Raw genomic sequence first — 7,801 nt, 5'->3', positions numbered from 1 at the left:
AGCCTCCTGAGTAGCTGGGATTACAGGAGTGTGTCACCGCGCCTGGCTAATTTTTGTTTTTTAGTAGAGACAGGGTTTCACCATGTTGGCCAGGCTGGTTTCGAACTCCTGACATTGCGATCTGCTTGCCTTGGCCTCCCGAAGTGCTGGGATTACAGGCGTGAGCCACTGTACCTGGCCACCTATATTTTTATTTTTGGTGTCTGACCGCCTGATTTGTGACCCCCTTCCGGCTCGGAAGGAGGGATAGGGCACGGGAAGTTTTCACTTGCCCAGTGGGGTGAGATGTTGGCTTCCCATTGGTGCTATGAGAAATGACCCAAAAACTCAGTGGCTGAAGACACGTTAATGTGTTCTTACAGTCCCGCAATCAGAAGCCTAAAATCAAGGGGTCAGCAGCATGGTGTCCTCTGTGGAGGCTCTAGAGGGGATTCCCTTCCCTCTTCCATCTTCAGGGCGGTAGCGTGGCACGGTCCAGTGCCTCCCACCCCCACCTGCTTCCCTACTTCCATCGCGGTCTCCTCCCAACCCTGAGCCTCCTGTCTTCCCCCATTAGGATTGCTGTGATTGCCTGGGGCCCACCTGGGTAATCTGGGATAATCGCCTCATTTCAAAGTCCTTAACTCAGTCGCATATGCGAAGTCCCTCTTGCCGTGTCAGGTAACATATGCGCAGGTTCTGGGGATTAGGGCATGGACGTCTTTGGGGGCTGTTCTGTGTCCCACGGGGGTAAGCTGGCTTCAGGCGATCTGTGGCCCATGTTTCAAGTTGACTTTGAGCTTGTGGTCACTTGTGTGGATGTCCTTTGAGACTCTCCTAGCAGGCCGTGCCTGCTGCAGCCCTTAGCTGGGCAGTGCCTGGCCTTTCACCCTCCTGGTTCACCCTGGGTCCTGGTTCACCCTGGGTCCTGGTTCACCCTGGGTCCTGGTTCACCCTGGGTCCTGGCCCTGCAGCCCCTCACCGCTGGGCTCCTGGTGTTCTGCGGAAGGTCTCCTTCTGCGATGTCTCCAGGCTGCTGTGGCCACCTGTCCCAGATGCCCCACCTCTGACCTGCTGCTGCGAGGCAGGGCAGTCAGTTCCTGGCAACAGACCTTGCTCTGCTGCCCTGGCCCCTCAGCTTCCTCACGTGTGACATGGCCATTGGCTGGAGCTCTCCGAGGCAGGGCCACTGAAGCCCCCGAGCCCTGAGAGGCTGACCCTGCACTCACTCTAAGGGGAAATGGAACTCGGCCCTGTAGCAGGTCTCCACAGCCTTGACCCATTCACACAACCATCTGTGTGAGGCCTCAAAAGATTGTGCACTTTCCTTGAAAAAAAAAAAAAAAAGAAAAATCTTAGTATAATTCCCATCGCATAAAATTAAGCATATTGAAGTGTATAATTCCATGACATTGAGGATAATACGTTCACAATTGCTGTACTATTGCCTCTGTTTAGTCCCAAAATATTTTTATTACCCTTGAAGGAGACCCCAGAGCCATTATTAGCAGTCACTCCTCATTCCTCACGCTCCAGCACTGGCAACCGCAATCTACTTTCTGTCTCTAAATTTGTCTTTTCTGAACATTTTACATCAAAGCTACAATACGTGGTCCTTTGTGTCTGGCTGCTTTCACGTAACCACAGTTTTTTTTTTTTTTTTTTTTTTTGAGACAAAGTCTTACTCTGTCACCCAGGCTGTAGTGCAGTGCGCGATCTTGGCTCACTGCAACCTCTGCCTCCTGGATTCAAGCAATTCTCATGTCTCAGCCTCTTGAGTAGCTAAAATTACAGGCGCCCACCACCATGCCCGGCTAATTTTTGTATTTTTAGTAGAGACAGGGTTTCACCATGTTGGCCAGGCTGGTCTGAAACTCCTGACCTCAGGTGATCCACCGAGGTAGGTGATCCACCTACCTCGGCCTCCCAAAGTGCTGCGATTACAGGCGTGAGCCACTGCGCCCGGCCGTAACATCAGATTTTCAAGGATTATCCACATTGTAACGTGTCAGTGGTTCATTCCTTTTTTTTTAAATTGCCAAATATTATTCCATTGTGTGGATATACGGTATCTTGTTTATCCATTCTTCAGATGGGCTTTTATCTTTTTTCCACTTTAGGCTATTGTGAACAGTGCTGCGTGAACATCCAGTACTAGCGTGTGTGTGAATACAGGTTTTCAGCTTTGTGGTGTATCTAGGCGTGGGACTGCCGGTCCTATGGTAACTCTGTTTAACTTTTTGAGGACTGATTTCCCCCATGGCTGAACCATTTCACCAGCAGTGCGGGAGGACAGAACTACCTCCTCTCCAACACTTGTTATTTAAAAAACTTTAGCCCTCTTAGGCCGGGCATGGTGGCTCATGTCTGTAATCCCAGCACTTTGGGAGGTCAAGGTGGGAGGATCGCTTGAGCCCAGGAGTTCGAGACCAGCCTGGGCAACATCGCGAGGCCCCATCTCTACAAAAAATAAAAATAGCCTGGTGTGGTGGGGTACGCCGGTGGTCCCAGCTACTTACGAGGCTGAGGTGGGAGGATGGCTTGAGCCTGGGAGGTCGAGGCTGCAGTGAGCTGAGCTGTGATTGCACCACTGCACTCCAGACTGGGTGATAGAGCAAGACCCTGTCTCAAAAACAAAACAAAAACGTTAGCTATCCTAGTGGGTGAGCCGTACATTTATTTTTGATTTTCAATTTTGAAATGTTGCATGTGGTCCAGCAAGCACTGCACAATAGAATAACTGCCTGCCACATGTGGCCATTCAAACTGAAAATGAGAATAAATTCAATAAAATGAACTTGACTTCCTCTGCTGCACAAGTCAGCCGTGGCTTCCGGCTCCATGCTGGCGGCACAGATGGATCGTTGCCTGCCTCACTGAGTGCTGCTGGAGGCTGCTGGTGGTGCCTCCTCAGGGCACGGCTGCTTCTGTGTTCGCTGCTTGGTGGTGGCCTCCTAACAGCCTGGCCCAGAAGGTGGTCCATGCAGCCCAAACTTGGGTTCCAGAGATGGAGAGTCGGGGGCAAGGAGCACATGGGGAAGAGAGAGTGGATGCTCAGCCACAGTGGGGGCCCGGTGGTGGCTCAGCCTTTCTGTGGAGGTGTCAAAGCTGGACATGGAAAATTGGGCAGGGATGTCGCTAGCAGAGGCATCGCTGTGGATGGCAGGACCAGCCTGGTCAGGACCCTAGGAGCCAAGGAGGGTTCAGTGCCCAAAGTCAGCATAAAAAACAGAAGCTGGTGCCCAGGGGACAGTTGGACAGCCCATGGACATCCCAGGGAGCAGCAGCTGGTTGAAATAGCATGATGTATATTTTTAAAAGAGTCTCACTTTATATGCAAAATGTCAAGCAATATAAATCTCTTATTTCAAAAAAATTGAGAATACCAGGGGCGGTGGCTCATGCCTGTAATCCCAGCATTTTGGGAGGCCGAGGTGGGTGGATTACCTAAGGTCAGGAGTTCGAGACCAGCCTGGCCAGTATGGTGAAACCCCATCTCTACTAAAAATATAAAAATTAGCTGGGTGTGGTGGCGCGTGCCTGTAATCCCAGCTAATTGGGAGGCTGAGGCAGAAGAATCACTTGAGCCCAGGAGGCAGAGGTTGCATTGAGCCAAGATCGCACCACTATACTCCAGCCTGGGCAACAGAGCGAGACTGTCTCAAAAAAAAAAAAAAAGATGTCTGGTTGGCAGGAGGTGAGGACACAGAGATGGGCAGCACATCCAGCCCTGATCAGCCAATGTTGGAACCAGGGAGCTCCCCAAAGGCTGGCACAGCTGGGTGGGCACACGACAGGTGCTGTCATCCTGTGTCCTCGAATCGGGGTGGCAGGCTGAGACGCCAGCCTTCCCGTCATTGGCTGGAATTCACCGGTTGAGCATGGCCACGCTCACTGTGGAGCTCTTCTTGGCACGTGCTGGCGCTGCTGTTGCATAATCAGGCTGGAGTCAAAATGACGTCACTGCAAGTGGCCACCCTATCCTTTCCTTCTCGCAATGGATATTTATTGGCACACGCCAGGTGCCAGGCACTCGGCTCTGTGTTAAGGCAGACCTGGCGGGTGTGTTTATTAGGAGCCTGCATTCTGGGAGTGTGGTGGGGAGAAGAGGAAACAAACACAGCAAAATAAAACAATGGTGGAGAGCAGGGAGGGCCACGAAAGCCGATCAGGGAGAAGCGAGCAGGAAGCAGGCGGGCAGGGCGGCCTGAGGGTGGTGGAGGCAGGCCTCCCGGAGAGCACGCGGTGACCCCAATTCTGGAAGCTGAGAAGGGTGGGGCCAGGCCACAACCTGGCAGTGCCCCGCCCAGGGAGGAGTGAGCAAGAAAAGGCCGGCTGAAGGGCCGAGGAGAGCACCTCCTGGTGAGATTAGAAATCGGGCGGCAGGTGAGATTAGAAATTAGGCCAGGCCTTGTGAACCATGGCAAGAAGGCTTTGAAGGGCTTTCAGAAGTGGGGTAATGTGATTTTCTGTTACTCTGGTGACCGAGTTGGAGAGTAGCAGGCAGCCAGTGAGGCAGCTGTGGAAGTGGGAGGCCAGGGGTGGTCCAGGTGGGCCACCTGTTGGCGGGAGAGGGAGGAGGCAGAGGGTAAAGACTCTTCCCCACCACTTCCTCACACCAGCTATGAAGCCCTGTGCCACTATCACCTTACAGCGTGGCGGCTTCATGGAGTCCCTGTCAACTGGCACCTCTGGGCTGCAGGATAGCCCGTATGTACTCTGATCACCCGAGACATGCTCTGAAATGAATTCTTCCCCGGGGCCTCTTGGGTTCCCCCTGCAAGTACAGTGCCCACTGTGGGCTGACCCTGTGGGGTCTTTGAAACCCAGACGCTCCATCCTCCCACTCCACAGAAATGGCTGCAGAATGATCAAACCAGGTTACTTCCACAGCAGCGAGTGTGCCACACTGGGAAGAGCCCCAGACTCAGACTTGGGGCCCGGAGTCCCTGCACTCTAGCTGTGTGTTCCTGGATAAGTCACTTAAATTCTCTGAACCCCACTGTTTTCATGATGGGAGCAATGCCTCCCTTCCAGGGGTGTTGGGAAGGTGGTGCTGGATTCTGATGATGAAAAGACTTGGAAAGGCAGCAGACCCTTGACGCAAGAAAGGAAAATGTTCAGATGGCCCCTGAGTTATTTTCAAGCCTAGAGGTTCCTGTTTGTATCTTTAAATCCCACCTCTCGCTTTGCTGGTAGCCTCAGCCTCAACCTTTCCATGTCCTTGTTTTTTTTCCTTATCTAATCCACAGCCACCCCCTCCCTAACCATCCCTTTCCCCTCAATGTACCCGTCGCGCCCCACTTCTTCGGCAAGCGGGGACTGAGTGCTAGAGGTGGAGCGTGCAGAAGTCAGAGGCTCTTGCTCACTGCTGGGTCACCACTGCCTGGTATAGCACCTGGCACGTAGTAGGTGTGCAGTAGGTATTTGTAAACAGTACAGACAAATGCTGCCCGGTGGTCTTACGGTTGTGCCAACCCAACTAGCCTGACACCACCAGGATGGAGCCTGTACTCTGACAGTCAGGCCTGTTCATCTGTGGCCCCAGGGAACCCTGGGCAGCTCACGGGACAGAGGTAAAGAGAGTGTTCCTAGGATCTTGTGGAAGGGTGGAGCTCAGGTGAGGTTTAGATGAGGCAGCTTTTTTTTTTTTTTTTTTTTGAGACGGAGTCTTGTTCTGTTGCCCAGGCTGGAATGCAGTGGCACAATCTCAGCTCATTGCAACCTACACCTCCAGGTTTGAGTGATTCTTCTGCCTCAGCCTCTGGAGTAGCTGGGATTACAGGCACGCACCACCACGCCCAGCTAATTTTGTATTTTAAGTAGAGACTGGGTTTCACCTGGTTTTACCAGGCTGGTCTGGAACTCCAGACCTCAGGTAATCCACCTGCTTCAGCCTCCCAAAGTGCTGGGATTACAGATGCCCGTCACCATGCCCGGCTAATTTTTATATTTTTAGTAGAGACAGGGTTTCACCATGTTGGCCAGGCTGGTCTTGAACTCCTGACTTCAGGTGATCCACCTGCCTTCGCCTCCCAAAGTGCTGGGATTACAGGCATATATGAGGCAGGCTTCTGACAGGCTCAGAACAAGGCTAAGTGTGAGGCGGGCCGCATCAGGCCTGGTCTGCAAAGAGGCTCCGGTTTTTTGGGGAGCCCCAGGGTCATGATAGTTATGGAATACTGTGCCCGGAAGTGGACTGTGTGGGGTTCTTCCTCCAGGTTGGAAACCCAAGCTGCTTCGGTATCAAAGTGACTTACACCCTCCAGGGATAAGCAGGCTGTTTCCTTCTTGCTGATTGTATTTCAGATAGCAAAGTTCTGGCAAATCAGTGATTTGAGAGAGCAAAGATCTCGGTGAGTAGGAAAGCTGTTGTCCCTCAAAGACGGGGCCATTGTGACATGTGGTAACTGCTGCAGTGTGTCCTTGAAAAACAGGGTTCCTTGTTAACTTTGTGGCTGGTTTTATCTGAGCCTGTTATTCCAGCTTGATGAGTGGTCACGTGGATTTTTGTTGTTGTTTTGGGAAAGGGTCTCACTGTGTCACCCAGTCTGGAATGCAGTGGCACAGTCACAGCTCACTGCAGCCTCAACCTTCCAGGGTCACGTGATCCTCTCTCCTCAGTCTCTTCAGTAGCTGGGACTACAGGTGTGCACCACCCCACCCAGCTAGTTTTTTTTGTAGGGATGGGGTTTTGTCATGTTACCCAAGCTGGTCTCCAACTCCAGAGCTCAAGCAGTCGGCCTGCCTCACCAGGTGGATTTTTATAGTCCCAGTGTGGCGGATGAGCTGCAGGAAGGAAGGAGGCCATTACTGCCATCCAGCCTGGACCACGGGCCCTGGGGACACGAAGGAGAGTGGGCAGATGGAGGGCACATCCTGGAGGTCAGATGTGAGCACTCAAACATGGGGAGAGAGTGGGGAGGCTGTGTCCACAGTGACTCCGGGTCTCTGACTCAGGCTGTGGAAGGGGAAATGATGCACCGAGGTAGGAGGTAAACTCCGTTCTGGAGGAAAGAGGCTGAGTTTGAGGCGCTGGTGAAACAGCCTCGTGCAGATACCTGATAAGTAAGCGGACGTTGGCGGGCGAAGTCACGGTTTTCCAGGCTGGAAAACCAGCAGGCCGTGCAGGGGAGGGAACTGGTACCGCGGACATGCGGGAGCTGAATCTGCAGGCAGGTGGACCCCAGGGAGGATGCGTGGGGTGGAGAGAGTAGGGAGAAGTCGAGAAACTCCAGGGCAGAAGCCAGAAGGGCCCAGGGAAGACCACCAGGGACAGCGAGCGAGCCAGGGCCAGGAATGGGCGCCGGGGTGCCCAAGAGAGAGGTCTGATGAGAGCACGATCACCAAGCGCCAAATGCTGCCTGCGAGGACCCAAAGCGCCCCTTGGATGTAGTGAGCAGGCCCCCGGGACCAGGTTTCGGTGGGTTTGAGAAGGAACGAGCTGAAGAAGTGGGGTGACAGGTGCAGACGTCTTGGAGTGAACGGGAACCGGCTGAAGAGGCGCACGTGGGGTGGAGGGAGTCTGTTTAGCCAGGCTGTGGAGCTGGCGCCTGATGGCTGCCGGGAAGGACCTGGTGCCAGGGAAGAGCGAGGCAGGGGCAGCTGGCAGAGGGAGGCCCGAGGGGAGGCGGACCCGAGGCTCTAGGCCAGGACCAGCAGGCCGGGGAGTCAGGGGAGAGTTGCCTGGGGCCCAGGAGGCTGCACTGCAGAGGCCTCTGCATGGACTCCACATGGGCCACTCTCCTCCCCCGGGTGTCTTCACCCCCAAGCTCAGCCTCTCCCCCAGGATCTCCCACACCCTGGCTACTCCGCTCCAGCG

The sequence above is a fragment of the Pan troglodytes genome, chromosome 18, assembly GCF_028858775.2.
Source record: "Pan troglodytes isolate AG18354 chromosome 18, NHGRI_mPanTro3-v2.0_pri, whole genome shotgun sequence".
NCBI classification, from domain to species: domain Eukaryota; kingdom Metazoa; phylum Chordata; class Mammalia; order Primates; family Hominidae; genus Pan; species Pan troglodytes.
Note: the sequence above shows the minus strand (reverse complement) of the source record.